Here is a 20,640-nt window from a genome sequence, read left to right as displayed (position 1 = left end):
TTTGTCCTTCTCTAACTTCAATTATTATTATTATAATCAAAAAGAAGCGCTAAGCCACAAGGGCTATACAGCGCTGCAGGGTAGGGAAGGAAGCGAGGGTACCGGGCGGCAGAAGGGGAAAGGAATGATTATTAGGTTACAGAAAACAGCGGACAGGGGATAGTGCGGGGGGAGAGGGTAGCAAGAGATTGAGGTAGAAAGGGCTGAAGGTGTCATCAGAGTTTGTGGAGTAAGTCAGTTGTTGTCAAAAAGTCAATGAGTGTGTCCGGATGAAAGGTGGGTCCATCAGCGAGAAGGGAAGGTAAAGAGAGAGCAGCGGAGCAAAGACGACGGAGGTAAATTCTGCGTGCTCGTTGATAGAGTGGGTAGTTTAACAGAATGTGGCTGACCGATAATGGAACCTGAGAATTCTCTCAGAGAGGAGCAGGGCGCCTCTCCATGAGTAAGATGAATATAGCCAATGCGAAGGCGGGAGTGAGTAGTCTCCCAACCTCGACACTGGTGACAAGAAGACGGCCAGTAACTTATACTCGGTTTAATAGAACAAAGTTTGTTATTGAGCAGAGCAGACCAACGTTGTTGCCAACAGGTGTCAAGGTGGGTAGCTATTACAGCAAAATAGTCCGGAAATGGAACACCTCTATATGAAATTGGTAGGTCATGTACTGCTGACCGCGCAGCAGTGTCTGCCTGTTCATTGCCCTGTACGTCAACATGACCAGGGACCCAACAAAAAACAATATCTTTATGCTTGGTAGAGATACGGCGTAGCCAAAGTTGGATACGGAGAACTAGGGGGGTGAGGTGTATCAAATTTCCGTATAGCCTGTAGAGCGCTGAGGGAGTCTGACAACCACAAATGATGACACAGGCATAGATGCGATACGAAAAGTGCTGCAAGAATGGCATACAATTCAGCAGTAAAAATGCTAGCAGAAGATAGTAAATGCCCTCGCACGACGCTGTCCGGAAATACTGCTGCGAATCTGACGCCGTCAGAAGATTTAGAGCCATCTGTGTACATGGCGATGGCATGAGAAAGAGTGGAAGTGGTCAAGAAAGAGAGCGGGAAGCCGCTGTAGGCACTTGGGCTTTCGAGCAAGAGAGTGAGAAAGAACAGACCCGATCAGCTGGAACTTCCCAGGGGGCTAGGGAAAAGTGAAATGCTGCATGAACACACAAAGGTGGTAACTGAAGGGAAGACAAGAGCGAATGTAGGCGAAGAGAGAAGGGACGGAGCAAACAGGAGCGGCGAAAAAATAAAGAATGTCTACTAATATCAGTGACCATTCTATAAATGGAAGGATTGTGGAGATCGTGAGAGCGCACATAGTAGCGAAGGCAATGGGCATCACAGCGATCAGACAAGGATGGAACATTCGCTTCTGCATAGAGGCTCTCAACAGGGGAAGAGTGAAAAGCACCTAGGCATAAACGTAATCCTTGGTGATGGATGGGGGTCAAGGCTAGAGAGGGTAGCAGGAGAGGCCGCTGAATAGATTTGGTCACCATAATCGAGTTTTGATCAAATGAGGGCTGAATGTAGGCGAAGGAGAGTTCGACGATCAGCTCCCCATGAAAGATGAGCAAGAGTTTTAAGAAGGTTCAGCCGGCTGTGACAACTTGCCTTTAGAGAGGTAACGTGGGGTTTACAGGATAACCTACGGTCAAAGAGAAGGCCTAGAAACCTGACTGTATCACGTTCACGGATACCGGAGCCATAGAGGTACAAAGGATGTTCGGGGATGACAGAGTGTCTAGTGAAAGTAATTTGATGAGTTTTGGTACTGGAAAATTTAAACCCATGTGTGGTGGCCCAATTGGAAATACAGTCGACCGCATCCTGGAGAGAAACTGTAATGAGGTGACAGTCAGCGCCTGCACAAGCAATAGCAAAGTCATCTACAAAGAGTGATGACCAAATATTGGATGGAAGAACAGAGGCCAAATCATTTATAACAAGGAGAAAAAGTGTTGTGTTCAGAACACATCCCTGATGGACACCTTCAGCTTGGACAAAGTCCGGGGAGAGCACATTATTGACTCGAACACGGAAATGTCTGTCAGTTAAAAAGTTCTTAAGGAAAGATGGTAGATTGCCTCGGAGACCAAAATATTATACCTCCAAGTTGTGTCATATGCCTTCTCAGAGTCAAAAAATATGGCAATAACTGAGTGGTTATTCGCAAAGGCATTACGAACATACGTATCCAAACATAGTAAGTGGTCTATGATAGAACGGCCCTTACGAAAGCCATATTGACGAGTGGAGAGACTGTTGTGTGTCTCTAAATACCACATTAAACGTCTATTTACCAGATGTTCCATCACTTTGCAAACTGCACTGGTAAGAGCGATGGGACGATAGTGGGAGGCTTCATGTTCCGTAGTACCCGGTTTGCGAAGAGGGAGAACAATGGCAGATTTCCACAGCTGTGGAAGAACTCCTTGTGACCAAATAAGATTGAAAAGGCATAAGAGGACTGAAAGGGCTGACTGATGTAAATGTTGTAACATACGAATATGAATGTCGTCGGGCCCAGCTGTCGATGATGGGGAAGCTGAGTGTGTTGCCTCCAGTTCCTGAAGTGTAAAAGGCACATTATACTGTTCTTCTTTGAGAGAAGTCCAAGGGTGCTAACTCTCTGGCAGACTTTGAGGAAAGAAACGAGGGGTAGAGATGGAGCCCTAGAGAAATACTGACCAGATGATTGCCAATTTTAATGGCAACATCTAGAGGGTTTGCTATATCAACACCGGCAACCCGCAGAACAGGAGCCGGGTCAGGAGAATATTTACCACTCAGTTTCCGTACTTTTTTCCAGACTGCACTCAGAGGAGGCAGAGGTGATGGTGGAGACAACCTCGCCAGCAAGTGCGTTTAGCGTCACGGATGACACGGCGAGCGATCGCACGCTTCTGCTTAAAATCAATAGGTCTCTCAGTGGTTCTATTATACTGGTACCTTCCCCACGCAGCGCATTTCAAACATACTACACGAGCGCAAGCAGGAGACCACCAAGGCAAGCATTTCTGAGAATGCCTGCCCAAGGTTTGGGGTATAGAATGAGATGCTGCGGTTGAAACTGAGGATGAGAAGAGGTGTTAAAGCTCATCAATGGAGGACGAAGAAGGAACCTCACTAAAAACAGTTGTGAGTAAACGTCCCAATTTGCCTGATCAAATTGCCAGCGTGGGTTATGAAGAGGTGGTGAATATGAAGGGGAAGTCGGAATGATTGGAAAATGATCACTGTCATGTAAATCCGAGAGAACAGACCAGGTGAAGTCTAGTGCAGCGGAGGAGGAGCAGACAGAGATCGATGCAAGAGAGTATGAGTACGAGGATCAAAATAGGTGTGAGTACCTGTATTTAAAACGTGAAGGGGGTGGGAAGCAAGAAAAGCCTCTAGCTGAATGCCACGGGAATCACAGTGAGACCCTTCCCCCAGAGGAAATGATGGGCATTAAAATCGTCAAGTAACAAAAGTGGTGGCAGTAATGACGAAACAAGAATGGCAATATCCAGAATAGATAATGCTCGAGAAGGAGAGAGATACAAAGAACAGAGCGTATACCACTTATGCAAGTGGATACGGGCTGCTGTGTAATGCAGCGAAGTAAGAACAAATAGCTGATGGTACGGAATATCAGTGCATAGAAGAAGGGCACTTTCATTAAAGGTCCCATCAGGAAAAGGATCTGAAGAATACAATAAATTATAGCCTGAGATGGGACAGATAACAGCAGAGTGTAATTTTGGTTCTTGTAAGCAAACACCAACAGGGGAAAATTGGGAGAGCAACGTCTGAAGCTCACCCCGACTACCCCTGAGGCCGCATATATTCCACTGTAAATAGGCCATGATTGGCAACGATAAAGATACTAGAAATCCGCAGGTAAGAGTACTTATGGCCTAGAGGGGTTAGAAAAGTCCACATGCGGTGACAGCGGAAAACGTTCAAGCAGCGAGGGAACGGTGCGCTGTGAAGAAAGAAGTTGTGCAGATGGAGAAGAGGAAAGAAGGAACAGAGGGTGGATCAGTGTCCATTGATGGTTTGGACTCTGCAATATATTCAGAGAATGCTTCAAGTGTTTCGGAGTTCAGAGACGTCGTATGGGAGACACTATTGGAGATGGAAGGAAGAGGAGTTTGAGTAAAGATCGGAACTGTAATGGACTGTACCAAGGTGGGAGGGGGCAAAAGGGAGGAGGGAGCTGGAGAAGTGTGGGAGGGGACAGAAGAGGCAGGAACCCGGGAGGTGGCAGAAGAGGAAGAAACTTTGGAGGGGACAGGGGAGGAAGGCACAGTACGAGGAGGAGGATGAACCTCTACACTTGTAACAGAGCCAGTGAAAGGGGAAGACCCAGGTACAGAGACCGGGAAGGTAAAGTGTGGAGGTGGATGAAGGGAAGGAGGGGTTAAAGGAGATTTTTTGGACTTTTGAGAAGTAGAGGGACGATTGGGAGGAGGTGTACGAGGTCTTGTCGATACCGGGGTTTGTGAGGGAGAATATGAAGAAGTGAGAACAGACTGAGGTGTTGAAGTAGGGACGTCTGAACCCAGGACAGCAAAAGAATTAGATACAGGAGTGACTATGGGACTGGCAACCACAGAGGAGGCTGCAGAAGATGGGACCCTAGAAGTGGGGGGACGTTTTGAAACACGAGAGTAAGAAACACGGGGTAGTCTCCCTTGGAGGCGGAGATGAGAAACCACCATAGCACAAGGGAGACCTTCTGCTCTTTGAGGCAACGAATTTCCCGCTCATTTAAGTAGACCTGGCAATGGCAAGAGTACGACAATTAAGGCAAGAGGGAGGTCGACTGCAAGACGTATTAGAATGGTCATCGGCACCAGACTGGGCATTTGCCTATAGATCTGCAATATTTTGCTGGGTGGCCAAATCGCCAGCAATTTCTACACTGTTGTGGTGTAGGGATCACCTTTCGAACTTGTAACTGATGTCCTGCTACATAAACACAGGATGGGAGTTCACGGCTGTCAAAAGTTAAACGAACCACATTGTAAAGGTATCATCTCCGCCAGCGAGCAGAACACAAGTGTCTACCTTGAGAATTGGGAGATCTTGGAGTTCCAGCTGTTCGAGAATGTCGTTGCCACATGTCTGGAAATTCTGTTGGACTATGGTATGGGGCAGAATGACAGTACCACTACAAGAATTGAGGGAATGATGTTTTTTCGAGAGTTATAGGAATAGTATCGATATGTGAAAGAAGAGAAAGATCATGAGCTTGGGTAGCAATTGGACTGTGATGATGCACATACCACTCTGAAGAGCATGAAAGGAAATCTCTACCGACATGGTCGTAGGAGCACTTTGCCAATACTATGGTCGGAAATATAGGCAGTAGAAGAAGTCGGTCTTAAAGTAAAGAATTTAGTCCATTGTGTGGTCCGAAACGAAGTGTGGAGAGGGAGTGCATGACGTGTCAGCCTTTTCCAAGTAGAATGGGAAGGTAATGAAGTAACATCAAGAGAATGTCGTTGGCGTTTAGAAGTGGGACCAGAGTTGGTCCGACGTGGGACGGGCTGGCGATTCGAAAATTGCCATACAGTAGAGGGAGAGGCCGGAAGCATAGTCAAAGGAGAGAGGAGGTCAGAAAAATCGAAGGAGTCAGTTGAAACCCCGGCACCTGAAGTGGGTGATGAAACAGCACCAGCAAGAGGTACAGGGGCCTTAGGAGTGTCCAAAGAGTGGCCAAAAGACAAGGCGAGGTCAGAACGGGGTGAGGTAACAGTAAGGGGCCCGGGGGTAGCAAGGTCATGGATTGGGGACTCCATGGTTAGGTTACTTTTCTTTTTGTTAAGAAAAAAAAAGAAAATAAAAATAAAAAAAGAATAAAAAAAGGGGGGACCAGGGAGGGATAGTTCTTAGGAGGAATGAAAGGGCCGGCAATCTCCCTCCGCGCCCAAGAGGACCTCAGCACAGCAAGTAGCACAGATGCAGCATGGAACCCATGCCATACCCTACCATTCATGCCAGTAAACCAGCAATCCGGGAAAGCAACCTCACATCTGCCGAGCTACCTCGGTGGACAAAAGAGAGATCCGCCACAAAGCATACCTCCTTCGGCCACCATCCCCGGAATCCGAAAGGTGGCTTCCAGAGATACACCCGCGCCCGAGAGACACCCAAAACCACCCTCCGGGATACCGGAGAGGGATCGGGACATCCCCTGGCGATCCAGATTCCACTGCAAACTACGCCAAGAACCTCAACGGAATGGGATGGACCCCGGTACCCTTTCCCCTACCTAGGAACTAGCGCTCCTGTGGGAAAAATCCCAAAGGCCAAAAAGAGGAAGGGCAAAAGGGAGGGGTGGGGGGGAGGAAGAGGAGGGAAGGAAAAAGGGGAGGATGGGGAGGATTGGATAAGGAAGGGGGGATTGTGGGGTAATTAGGTTCGGTCTGAGGAAGGAGACCGACAGGTCTCAAATAGATACATAGTTCAAAGAGAAATATTAGTAAGCAGATTATATGGGACTACCCCTGTTATTCTACGTTGACCGACTCCTACTTGCCATATTCTAAAGCCGGAGTGGGTCGTCAGTTTCAGGAAGACCCAGATCAACAAATACAGAGGCCTGCCACCTTGTTACTACTTCGTCCCCTTAGGGTCGGAAACCCTCAGCTCATGGGTCAAGTGTGCTCTAAAATTTCTGAACGAGTTAGGTGAAAAATTCATCCCCGAAACCAAGAGCCTCCAGAGCGCCCAGCTTACTCTTTCAGAGACTCAGCGTCGAGATCCAGAGGAAAAATGCCTGGTGCATTCTGGGTACACGGCCCACCGCCGGCAAACTGGACGAAGTATTTGACATGTAGGCTCTGAGATGTTATTTATGTTTTCCTTCCCATTGTATCTGTGTTAATGTATTTTGTTTTACAAACACATATATTCCTATATATAAGTATATGCAGAGGTACCACTGTGAAAAATAGCACTATTACCATCGCTTTATTTCTCACATAAAGGAACTGTTTGATAACATGAGAAATCACGAAAGCGCTTGAAATTCTATTATTTTCACAGTACTAGTTCTGCATATTCTCGTATCACCTGTTTACTGAGATTTTATTGCATACAATATATACAAATTGACCTGATACAGCCCCCCTGTATAGGCAAATTGTCGTCAGTAAAGCATCCAGGTGACTGAATTTGTGTGTTTCTCACTAATACTCCAGTCATTCACTTTACATTCACAAAGAATGTAACACACGGTGGTGTATGTACACACTTGACTGGGGTATAACATCTTCTAGCATGAAAATAATAATAAACTGTCTAAAAATATTATTTTTTACTAACATCACGATTTCACCGCCCGCGATGTTTTTGCTTTTATTGGTGAAATAATATATCCAGGAACACCAGGAGAGAGGGAAATAAAACGAGTACATAGTTCAAAGAGGAAAAGTAAATAAAACGGATACATACTTCAAAGAGGAATATTAAATAGCGAATCAAATGGATACATAGTTCAAAGAGGAGTATTAAATAGTAAATAAAACATATACATAGTTTAAAGAAGAATTTCTTTTCTGAGTCATTCAAGCAGCGATACGCTGCTTCCAGAAGAAGAAATAGTACCTTGGCAACAAGAGTAACTTGTTACAGAAGTATGTTGGTTGGAAGCACCCTGAAGGTACGTAAGTTGCTGCTGGCAGAACCAGCAGCAGCTTACGTACGTAAAAAAAAAAAAAAAGAAAAACGCAATCACTTCACCCCTCGAACTCTCAGTAATGATGACTGGATATATGTAGACGTCTGCATAAGAGGCTGGCCATTTCCAGGAAGAGGGAGAAAGTGAGCCAGGCCAGAAAAACTGGCATTTTAATGGGACCTCATGCAACTAACATATGCGGAGGAGTGAAAGTGTTAAGGCTTTACTTCTCATTTCTTGGAATTTGCAACGCCATACCCAAGCTGGAGGTTATGACTGACTAACCTGAATGTACAAGTTAAGAAGGTAGCAACAATGATACAGTGACCTTGGTGGTAGTCACCTAGACAAGGGGTTTGGCTGCCAGGAGGTTCCACCCACACACTACCACCTCCAGACCCACAAACCAACCCACCCACACATCATTACGCCCACACATCACTATATCCATACGCTACGCCATACTAACACCGCCACTCTCTCCATCACACACGATATTCTCAAACTACCACACCTACAGACCATCACCCCCTCTCACCCACACACCACTACTCTCTATCCCAACCACAAAACCACTACAAATCACCACCATGCCAATATGCCACACCTACACCACAACACACCACCACATCTTGACACCACAACACCCATATACCACTACACCTATAGACCACACCACCACCACCAAACCCACATACCAACACACCCACAAACCAACACATACACGCACTCACTACATTTACTCAACCCCACCACCATACATACGACCAAGCGAAAGAAAAGAATGAAAGAAAATTGCAAAACACATAGGTCGACAAAGAATATAAAAGTAAGCATATGAGTTAGGGATGAATATGGGAGAATATAACTAGAAACAGTAAGACAACCATATAAAATAGAACCATACAAGACCAAGCAACAAGACTTAAGAAGGGCGGATGAGCACTCAAGAATGTGTGTAATTCGCCAGAAAAATTAGGGAAGGATTTACCGATGACACAAGTACTGTCAGAAACTAGAGTGGAAGAGGGATAACTAGCAAAAAATGCATCGGATCCACTTGTCGAAGAAGGAAGCAAGGAAACTGCTAAAAGTGTGATACACGGCATGTGTCAGAAGTATCGTCGAGTACGAAGCCCCAGTATGAAGCACACCTCACACAGGGTCAAGCATGTGCTTAAACTCGGGAAGGTCCGGAGGTTTGTTAGACCATCCGTCCCAAAGTAGATAAATGTTTCAAAGAACCGACAAGTTGATAAATTAAACATGTGCAACACTTTGGTATCTTCATCGAGGAAACGTTTCACCACGGGGTGGTTTCATCAGTCCTATATAAAGAATAGTGAATATCAGAAGGAGTTTGAGGTAATCAGTCCCTAAGCCTGGAGATAATCTTGAAAAGAATACAACATATGAGCTAAGAAATGGATTATATACTGTAGAGAGGCGAGGTGAAGCAGTTGTAGGCAATATCACACTGGACGAATCCATAGGCTGAAGTAGGTCATTCCTATAGGTTAGGCAAGTGAAGAATTCCTTGCATCAAGTTGCCAAGATGTTGCTGTGTCTGACAGGAATGTGGATAAATGGTTCAGTCCCAAAGTGCAGAGGACTGCGTTATGAAGTGATGCTAATGCAACTGAACCTGACGACCTGAGAATAGAAAAGGATCGAGGGGGAGATTTCCGATCTACGAAATACTCAAAGGATTTGACAAAGTGAATAGGAATAGATTGTTTGATATACGAGGAAAAGAGGCTTATGGGTATAAAAAAAAAGTCTAAGAACTCAAATGTGGCAGTCTCAGTGGAGGGAGTTACGGAGTCTACCTCCATACACAAGCATGTTGTGCAAGTTAATGTGAAGGTAATAATACTAAGGAGAGTGGTGGAACACTTGGAGGGAATCGATTCTGTAAACAATATTTAATTTGGATGTAGAAGGCACATCCTATCTTATAAATCTAGTGGAACTAGATTTATGGTGGCAAGAGCTCTCGCTTCATACTGTGAGTATCCGGGTTCGATTCCCGGCGAAGGGGTGGAAACAGATGTGTTTCCTTGCACCGGATGTCTATGTTCACCCATCAGTAAAATGGGTACCTGGGTGTTAGTGGACTGGTGTGGGTGGCATCCTGGGACAAAACTGACCTAATTTGCCCGAAATGTTCTGCATAACAAGCGCCTTTAAATATAGTAGTATGTCAATGTCAGCTAGGCCTGTATACCGTGTACATGTACTTGTAGTAAATAAAGATATTGTACTATTATTAAAGTAACATAAGTGAGCGAGGAATAGATAATTGGACTTCATATGCATAGATTGTACAAAGACCTTTGAAACTTTTCGACACAAGAGGATAAAAAAAAAAATACCTGACGAGCAAGCCGAGATAAAGGAACGCACTGAAGTGGATCCAAGTGGGTCTTGTGGGAAGACAAAGAGTAATTGTCTGAGAAGAGGTGTCAGAACAGGCAAGTGAAGTAACAAGTCGAATTCCACCAGGATCTGTATTAAGCCCGGTACTTTCTATTGTATTCGAATGATATACCAGAAGAGAGAGATTCAGATGTATGTTAGTTTGAAGAAGCGAAATTAATCTGGTCCAGTGTGGGTAGATTGGTAAAGCATTGCGTACCTTGTTCCAAGGTTCGTAGGTTCGAGTCTCCTTCAGCCAGAGATCAGTGTTTGTGTATATTTCGCTTGCTCTTGCAAATTCCTTGCAGTGTTAATATCTCTAGTAAGGCTGATGCATGCAGGGGATTAGATGAAAAGCTGTAAGTCTTCTCCCTGAAAGCTGGCTGCCTTGGATCAAAGTCTAGCGCAAGCTGGACTCCAAGGTATTGGTTCACTGTGGGTAGATTGGTAAAGCACTGCGTACCTTGTTCCAAGGTTCGTGTCTCCTTCAGCCAGAGATCAGTGTTTATATATATATATATATATATATATATATATATATATATTTAATATCGAGAATCGAAAATGCAGAGAACATGTCGTGGGTCAGGTCAGGCGCAGCACTTGATAAGTGACAACTGTTCTCTACTTCACTTGACCTGCTATGAATACTCTGCTTTTTGAGCTCTATTTTGACAGTCCTCTGGTGGGTGATATGTAACCTTAATATATATCCTCCTTACCATGTATGTGTCTGTATGTCTGTCTTAAATATATGCTAGGGTGAGCCATCTTCCTTAACCGCACGGTGCTATTAGTCACTTGGTGCTACCAGGTTGTGCAGTCCCGTATGGAATAATTATATATGGAATAATTAATTAGGAGTAATTAATTTGTGGAAAAAAAATTGAAAACTAATTAAAAAGGAGCATTTTCTTATATCTTCATAATAAAATTATTATTCTCTTTGTTTATGAAATTCAGTTTACATAATGGAAATAACAGTACTCTGATATTTAATTATATTTCAGAAAAAAGTTTTTAATGTAATTGCCAGGAAATTAATTTTTAAAACTTTAACGTCAGAGAGAGAGAAAGAGAGAGACAGAGACAGAGAGACAGAGAGACAGAGAGACAGAGAGAGACAGAGAGAGACAGAGAGAGAGAGAGAGAGAGAGAGAGAGAGAGAGAGAGAGAGAGAGAGAGAGAGAGAGAGAGAGAGAGAGAGAGAGAGAGAGAGAGAGAGAGAGAGAGAGAAATAAAAAGAAAAAAAGAAAGAAAAAAAGAAAAAGAGAAAGAAAGAAAGAGAAAAACAAAGCGAAAGAGAGAGAAAGAATCAACTACAACATAAATCAGATACTGCTGAATGCTTGCACAAGTACGTACATCCTACCTTGACCGGTTTAATTAAGCAAGCACTCTGCAGAGACTCGTCTTGAGACCGCGAGTCTGATTCCTAGAAATGCCGAACAAGTCTTACTAAACAAAATTTTCACACACTATACTTTGCGGTGGATATACGAGAGGTATGATGTATTATTTTTCTCTGCCTCGAGTGCTCGCTCAAATAATATTGTCTTCCTAGAAACGCTTGTGTAGCTATTATCAAGAAGGCTGTTGTGTGTCTTATTTCCCACATTATCTCTGTCGGAACTTTAATTGCTGAATATTTGTTATGTAGCTTACCATGAGTAAGGAGAATGATGATAGTTGTTAGTGGTGTGGGTGTGATGGTGTGATGATAATGGTGGTGTAGGACTGGTAGTTTGTGGGGATGGTGGTATTGTGGGAGTGGTGTGTAGGAAAGGTGGTAATGTAAGAAGTGATTTCTGGATGCGTCGGTAAGATTCTGGTGTTGTGTGGATATAATAGTATCGGTGTTACCTAAACTTCTGCATTAACGTGAAGTTTATAATGTAAGGTGCCTGTAATGTGAATAAGGGATCTCTAAATATATTAATATCAGCGCTTGAGTGTACGTGTATCAGACATGTATTGGACGGGCGATAGCGGAGGTTTGGTGGTAGCTGTGCTCTGTTATACTCGCCGAGCTGTGTATCCTGGGATCGTGACTCGGCTCCTGTTAACTTCAAAATTAGCTGGTATATAATGGTTTCTGTCTTATTGGTATCTGTCATAACTTCTCTAGAAACTGTCTGAAGTTTACTCCCACTAGCTCCTCAACTAGGTCATTCCAGGAGTTTATCACCCTAAGACATAACGTGCTGGAAACATTCCAGTGAGATTCTGGTCCATATTGACATGGTAACATCAAGCAGTTGCTGCAGATTTGTCGGTTGCACATGCTGTGAATCTCCACCACATACCAAAGATTGCATACAATCTGTATGCAATACCAAAAATCGTTATTCGTCAGACCAGGCGACGTTTTTCCAATCAATAGCTGTTCAGATTTGGTTAGCCTCTACCCACTGTAGCCTTAGTTTTCCGTGCTAAGCTGGCAGGAGTGAAATCCGATGTGGTCTGCACCTGTAGCTTCTCTGCTTCAAAGTTCGATGTATTGTGCATCCGGATATGCTTTTCTGCATACTACTGTTGTAGCGGGTGATTATTTGAGTTACTGTCGTCTTCTTATCAGATTGAACCAGTCCAGCCATTCTCCTCTGAACTTTGTCATTAACAAGTCGTTTTCGTCCACAGAACTGCTGCTCACTGAATTTTTTTTGTGCTTTTCACACCATTCTCCGTAAACTCCAGAGACTCGTGTGAGTGAAAATCCATGGAAACCAGTAGTTTCCGAGATTCTCAAACCACCCCGTCTGTCTGGCACCAACAATCATTACACGATCAAAATCACTTAGATAACATTTCTCCATTCTGATGTTCACTCTGAATACCAAATGAATCCCTTGAACATGTCTGCCTGCTTTTAGACAGTGAGGTGCCGCCAGGTGATTGATTAGATATATATGCATTAACGAGGTGAACTGAAGTACTTAATAAAGTGGCCATTGAGTGTGTGTGTCTGTGTACAAATAAATATGTCGTGCAGAAGAGATAAAACTTGCGATTTTGGCTTAAATTGCAACGCTCTTTTTGTATTTATTCTGGCCCTAACGAGAAAAAATATTTCGTTGTATTTGTTTATTATTGAATTATTGTAAACTTACCTAAAATATATTAAGTTGGATTAGGTTAAATTAAACTATGTTTGTTTTAATAAGGTTAGGTAAGCTTTAGGTTTTTTCTTACAAAATAAATTTTTACATTAACATAAATGAAAAAAAAAAATACATCTTTAAACGTACAAGATAAAATTTTAGAATATACTTAATTTTAAAAGAGGTCTTGCTAATTACCAATTTTACCTATTTGCCATTATATTATAAGAACATAAGAAAGAAACACTGCAGCAGGCCTACTGACCCATGTGGGTCAGTTCTATATCAACCCCCAGCTTAAACCAATGGCCCACCCAGTCAGGTCACCTCCACTTAAGGAAGGAGCACGGCTTCTGACCCAGTATTATTTTTTTATTATAATCAAAAAGAAGCGCTAAGCCACAAGGGCTATACAGCGCTGCAGTGCAGGAAGGAAGCGAGGGCATCAGGTGGCAAAAGGGAGGTGGATGAGTAATAGGTTATGGATAACAGCGGAGCAGTGGATGGTGAAAGGGTAAAGGGCAGCAAGAGACTGAGCTAGAAAGGGCTGAGGGGAGTGCGTAAGGTATCATCATCAGAGTTTGTGGAGTAAATCAGTCGTTGCCAAGAAGTCAATGAGAGAGTCAGGATTAAAGGAGGGTCCATCAGCAAGAAGGGAAGGTAAAGAGAGAGTAGTAGAACGAAGGCGGCGTTGGAGGTAAATTCTGCGTGCTCGTTGAAAGAGGGCAGTCTAACAGAATGTGGCTAATCGATACTGGAACTTGACACTGCTCACAGAGAGGTACAGGGTGCCTCTCCATGAGATACCCGTGAGTAAGACGAGTGTGGCCAATGCGAAGACGGGAGAGAGTGGTCTCCCAACCACGGCACTGATGACAAGAAGACGGCCAGTAACCTATGCTCGGTTTAATAGAATGAAGTTTGTTACCAAGCAGAGTTCACCAACGTTGTTGCTAACGGGCGCGAAGGTGGGCAGCTATTGTAGCAAAATAGTCTGGAAATGGAACACCTCTATAGGAAATTGGTAGGTCATGTACTGCTGACCGCGCAGCAGTGTCTGCCTGTTCATTGCCCTGTACGTCGATATGACCAGGGGCCCAACAAAAAATAATATCTTTATGCTTCGTAGAGATATGGCATAGCCAAAGTTGGATACGGAGAACTAGGGGATGAGATGTATCAAATTTTCGTGTAGCCTGTAGAGCACTAAGGGAGTCTGAGACTACCACAAATGATGACACAGGCATACATGCGATACGAATAAGTGCTGCAAGAATGTCATACAATTCAGCAGTAAAAATGCTAGCCGAAGGTAGTAAATGCCCCCGCACGACGCTGTCCGGAAACACTGCTGCGAATCCGACGCCGTCTGAAGACTTAGAGCCATCTGTGTACACAGCGGTGGCATGAGAATGGGAGTGGAAGTGATCAAGAAAAAGAGAGCGGGAAGCCGCCGTAGGCAGTTGAGCTTTCGAGCAAGGGAGTGAGAAAGAACAGACCCTAACAGCTGGAACTTCCCAGGGGGGTAGGGAAAAGTGAGATGCTACATGAACATATAAAGGTGGTAACGGAAGGGAAGACAAGAGTGAATGTAGGCGAAGAGAAAAGGGACGGAGCAAACAGGGGCAGCGAACGAATAAAGAATGTCTACTAATATCGGTGACCATTCTATAAATGGAAGGATTGTGGAGATCGTGAGAGCGTACATAGTAGCGAAGGCAATGGGCATCACGGCGATCAGACAAGGATGGAACATTCGCTTCTGCATAGAGGCTCTCAACAGGGGAAGAGCGAAAAGCACCAAGGCACAAACGTAATCCTTGGTGATGGATAGAGTTAAGGCTAGCGAGAGTAGCAGGAGAGGCCGGGGAATAAATCTGGTCACCATAATCGAGTTTCGATAAAACGAGGGCTGAATGTAGGCGAAGCAGAGTTCGACGATCAGCTCCCCAGGAAAGATGAGCAAGGGTTTTAAGAAGGTTTATCCGGCTGTGACAAGTTGCCTTCAGAGAGGTAATGTGAGGTTTTGAGGATAACCTACGGTCAAAGAGAAGGCCTAGAAACCTGACTGTATCACGTTCGGGGATACGGGAGCCATAGAGATACAAAGGATGATCGGAGATAACAGAGCGTCTAGTGAAAGTAATTTGGTGAGTTTTGGTACTTGAAAATTTAAACCAATGCGTGGTGGCCCAAGAGGAAACACGGTCGACCGCATGCTGGAGAGAAACTGCAATAAGATGACAGTCAGCGCCTGCACAAGCAATAGCGAAGTCATCAACATAGAGTGATGACCAAATATTGGGTGGAAGAACAGAGGCCAAATCATTTATAGCAAGGAGAAAAAGTGTTGTGCTTAGAACACATCCCTGAGGGACACCTTCAGCTTGGACGAAGTCCGGGGAAAGAACATTATTGACTCGAACACGGAAATGTCTGTCAGTTAAAAAATTCTTAAGGAAGGATGGTAGATTGCCTCGGAGGCCTAAGGAATGGGCCTGGGCCAAAATATTATGCTTCCAAGTTGTGTCACATGCCTTCTCAAGGTCAAAAAATATGGCAATAACTGAGTGATTATTTGCAAAGGCATTACGAACATGCGTATCCAAGCGTAGTAAGGGGTCTATGGTAGAACGACCCTTACGATAGCCATATTGACTAGCGGAGAGACTGTTGTGTGTCTCTAAATACCACATTAAACGTCGATTTACGAGACGTTCCATCACTTTGCAAACTGCACTATTAAGAGCGATGGGACGATAGTGGGAGGCATCATGTCCTGTAGTACCCGGTTTGCGGAAAGGGAGAACAATGGTAGATTTCCACAACTGGGGAAGAACTCCTTGTGCCCAAATAAGATTGAAGGGGTGTAAGAGGACTACAAGGGCTGACCGATGTAAATGTTGTAACATACGAATATGAATGTCGTCAGGCCCAGCTGCCGATGATCGGCAAGCTGAGAGCGTTGCCTCTAGTTCTTGAAGTGTAAAAGGCACATTATACTGTTCTTCTCTGAGAGAATAAAAGTCCAAGGGTACTAACTCTCTGGCAGACTTTGAGGAAAGAAACGAGGGGCATAGATGGAGCCCTCGGGAAATATGGACCAGGTGTGTGACAAGTTCAATGGCAACGTCGAGAGGGTTTGCTACATCAACACCAGCGACCCGTAGAACAGGAGCCGGGTCAGGAGAGTATTTACCACTGAATTTCCTCACTTTTTTCCAGACTGCACTCATAAAAGAAGCAGAGGTGATGGTGGAAACATAGTCTTGCCAACAAGTGCGTTTAGCTTCACGGATGACACGGCGAGCGATCGCACGTTTCTGCTTAAAATCAAGAAGTCTCTCAGCGGTTCTATTGTACCGGTACCTGCCCCATGCAGCGCGTTTCAAACGTACTGCACGAGCACAAGCAGGAGACCACCAAGGCACGCACTTCTGAGAATGCCTGCCTGAGGTTTGGGGAATAGAATGAGAAGCTGCGGTATAAACTGACGTCGAGAAGAGGTGTAGGAGCTCATCAATGGAGGATGAAGAAGGAACCTCACTAAAAGCAGTGAGGTGTGAGTAAAGATCCCAATTTGCCCGATCAAACTGCCAGCTAGGGCTACGGAAAGGTGGTGAATAGGAAGGAGAAGTAAGAATGATTGGAAAATGATCGCTGTCATGTAAGTCCGGTAGAACAGACCAGGTGAAGTCTAGTGCAGTGGAGGAAGAGCAGACTGATAGATCGATGCAAGAGAGAGTATGAGTACGAGGATCAAAATGGGTGGGAGTACCCGTATTTAAAACATGGAGCAGGTGAGAGGCGAGAAAAGCCTCCAAGTGGATGCCACGTGAGTCACAATGAGACCCCCCCCAGAGGAAATGGTGGGCATCAAAATCACCAAGTAACAGAAGTGGTGGTGGTAAGGATGAAACAAGAAAGGCAAAGTCTGGGATAGAAAATGCTCGAGAAGGAGAGAGATATAAAGAACATATTGTAAACCACTTATTCAAGTGGATACGGGCTGCAGTGTAATGCAGCGAGGTATAAACAAATAGTTGACAGTACGGAATATCATTGCGTAGAAGAATGGCACTTTCATTAAAGGTCCCATCTGAGAAAGGATCCGAAGAATACAATAAATTATAGCTTGAGATAGGTTGGAAAACAGCCGAGTGTAATTTTGGTTCTTGTAAGCAAGCACCAACAGGGGAAAACCTGGAAAGCAACATCTGAAGCTCACCCCGATTACCCCTGAGGCCGCGGATATTCCACTGTAAATAGGCCATGATTGGCGATGAAGAAAATACCAGGAATCTGTAGGTAAAGGCACCTACGGACTAGAGGGGTTAGAAAAGTCAACGTGTGGTGGCATTGGAAGACGTTCAAGCGGCGAAGGAACGGAGCGTTGCGAAGAATGGGGTTGTGAAGATGGAGGAGAGGGAAGAGAAGGAACAGGAAGTGAATCAGTGTCCATTGAAGGTTTAGTCTCTGCAATATATTCTGAAATGGCTTCAAGTGTTTCTGAATTCAAAGATGTATGGGAGACCATATTGGAGATAGAAGGAGGAGGGTGAGTAAAGATTGGGACAATAATGGACTGTACCAAAGTAGAGGGGGAGGGAAGAGTGTAAGGGACTGGAGATGAAGAGTGGGGGGGGATAGAAGAGGCAGAAACCTGGGAGGTGGCAGAAGAGGGAGAAACTTGGGAGGGAACGGGGGTGGAAGGCATAGTATGAGGAGGAGGGTGAATCTCCACACTTGTAATAGAGCCAGAGAGAGGGAAAGAACTAGGCACAGAGACTGGAAAGGTAAAGTGTGGAGGTGGAAGAAGGGAAGGAAGGGGCAAAGAAGATTTGAGCAATGTGGATTTTTTTGACTTCTGAGAAGTAGAGGGGCGATTGGTATTAGGTGTGGTACGAGGTCTTGTCGATACTGGGGCGTGTGAGGAAGGACGCGAAGATGTGAGAACAGACTGAGTTGTAGTCGGGACGTCAGAGCCAAGGACAGCAAAAGGATTAGATGCCGGAGTGGCTATGGGAGGGGTAACAACAGAGGAGGCTGCAGAAGATGGGACCCCAGAAGTGGGAAGATGTTTGGAAACACGAGAATAAGAAACACGGGGTAGTCTCCCTTGGAGGCAGAGATGAGTAACTGACATAGCATAAGGGAGACCTTCTGCCTCTTTGAGGCAACGGATTTCACGTTCATTTAAGTAGACCTGGCAACGGCGGGAGTACGAAGGGTGAGCTTCATTACAATTAAGGCAAGATGGAGGTTGACTGCAAGATGTATTAGAATGGTCGTCGGCACCACAGACTGGGCATTCGGCCATAGATCTGCAATATTTCGCTGGGTGACCAAAACGCCAGCAATTTCTACATTGTTGCAGTGTAGGTATCACCATTCGAACTAGTAACCGATGTCCCGCGACATATACAGAGGACGGGAGTTCTCGGCTGTCAAAAGTTAAACGAGCCACATTGCAAGGGTAACGTCTCCGCCCCCGGGCAGGAAGGACATAAGTGTCTACTTTGAGGATTGGGAGATCCTGGAGTTCCAGCTGTTCAAGAATGTCATTGCCACATGACTGGAAATTCTGTTGGACTATGGTATGGGGCAGAATGACAGTACCACTACAAGAATTGAGAGAAAGATGTTTTTTCAATAGTGATAGGAGTAGTATCGATATTCGAAAGGAGAGAAAGATCATGAGCTTGGGTAGAATTCTGGACAGTGACGATGCGAGTACCGCTCTTGAGAGCATGAAATGAAATATCTCTACCAACATGACGTAGGAGCGCTTTGCCAATACTATGGTCAGAAAGGTAGGCAGAAGAAGAAGTCGGTCTTAATGTAAAGAATTTAGTCCATTGTGTGGTCCAAAACTGAGCGTGGAGAGGGAGTGCTTGACGTGTCGGTCTTTTCCGAGTAGAATGGGAAGGTAACGAAGGAGCATCATCAGGAGATTGACGTTGGTGTTTAGGAGTAGGACCGGAGTTGGTCCGGCGTGAAATGGGCGGGCGATTAAAAAATTGCCGTACCGTAGAGGGAGAAGCCGGAAGCATAGTCAAAGGAAAGCGGAGTTCAGACAAATCGAAGGAGTCAGTCGAAGCCCCGGTACCTGAAGCGGGTGAGGAAACAGCACCAGCAAGAGGTACAGGGACATCAGGAGTGTCCGAAGAGTGGTCTAAACACAAGGCAGGGTCAGAATGGGGTGCGGTATCAAGAAGGGGCCCGGGGGTAGTGGGTTCATGGATTGGGTTCTCCATGGTTAGGTTACTCCTTTGCATTTTGTTTTTAAGAAAAAAAAAAGAAAGAAAATAAAATAAAAATAAAAACAAGAATAAAAAAGGGGGGAGCGGGGAGGAATAGTTCCCAGGAGGAATGAAAGGGCCAGAAATCTCCCTCCGCGCCCAAGAGGACCTCAGCACCGCTAGTAGTGCAGATGCAGCATGGAACCCGTGCCATACCCTACCCTTCATGCCAGTAAACCAGCAATCGGGATAGCAACCTCACATCTGCTGAGCTACCTCGGTGGACAAAAGAGAGGGCGGCCGGATATCCGCCGCAAGGCATACCTCCTTCGGCCACCACCCCCGGAATCCGAAAGGTGGCTTCCAGAGATACACCCGTCGCCCGAAAGACACCCAAGCTACTCCGGGATACCGGAGAGGGATCGGGACATCCCCAGGCGATCCAGATTCCACGGCAAACTATGCCACTGCCAAGAACCTCAACAGAATGGGATGAACCCCGGTGTCCTTTCCCCTACCTACGAACTAGCGCGCCTGTGGGAGAAATCTCAAAGGCCAAAAAGAGGAAGGGCAAAAGGGAGGGGTGGAGAGGAGGAGGAGGAATGGAAAAAGGGGAGGATGGGGAGGATGGGATAGGGGAGGGGAGAATGGGTGGTAATTAGGTTCGGTCTGAGGAAGAAGACCGACAGGTCTAATTCCTCAGACCAAGAGCCTCTTCACCACGCCAAGGAGCCCCCCTTGAAGAGGTTCTGACCCAGTAGCACCAGCTAGTCAGGTTCAACTCACACCCACCCACATCCACTCATGTATTTATCCAACCTATTTTTAAAACTATACAACGTTTTAGCTTCTATGACGGTACTCGGGAGTTTGTTCCACTCATCCACAACTATTAACAAACCAGTGCTTTTCTATATCCTTCCTGAATCCGAATTTTTCCAGCTTGAAACCATTGCTGCGAGTCCTGTCTAGGCTAGATATTTTTAGCACCCTATTTATTTTATTATTTTTTATTATCACACTGGCCGATTCCCACCAAAGCAGGGTGGCCCGAAAAAGAAAAACTTTCACCATCATTCACTCCATCACTGTCTTGCCAGAAGGGTGCTTTACACTACAGTTTTTAAACTGCAACATTAACACCCCTCCTTCAGAGTGCAGGCACTGTACTTCCCATCTCCAGGACTCAAG

General features: G+C 45.1%; 2 protein-coding genes across 2 annotated transcripts in view; both read right to left on the bottom strand.

Moving 5' to 3' along the window:
• The window catches only part of LOC138854802 (mucin-5AC-like), a 72,515-nt gene extending 52,622 nt beyond the window's left edge, over positions 1-19,893 (bottom strand). Inside the window, exon 1 of the mRNA XM_070099905.1 lies at positions 19,726-19,893. The gene's annotated coding sequence lies outside the window, so the exon portion shown is untranslated. The remainder of the gene's footprint in view (positions 1-19,725) is intronic.
• Positions 1-20,640, bottom strand: part of LOC128695258 (uncharacterized) — a 1,855,180-nt gene that overhangs the window by 42,496 nt on the left and 1,792,044 nt on the right. The gene's annotated exons all lie outside the window — the stretch shown is intronic.

This window comes from Cherax quadricarinatus, chromosome 70, assembly GCF_038502225.1.
Source record: "Cherax quadricarinatus isolate ZL_2023a chromosome 70, ASM3850222v1, whole genome shotgun sequence".
NCBI classification, from domain to species: Eukaryota; Metazoa; Arthropoda; class Malacostraca; order Decapoda; family Parastacidae; genus Cherax; species Cherax quadricarinatus.
Note: the sequence above shows the minus strand (reverse complement) of the source record. Positions and strands in the feature narration are given on the sequence as shown.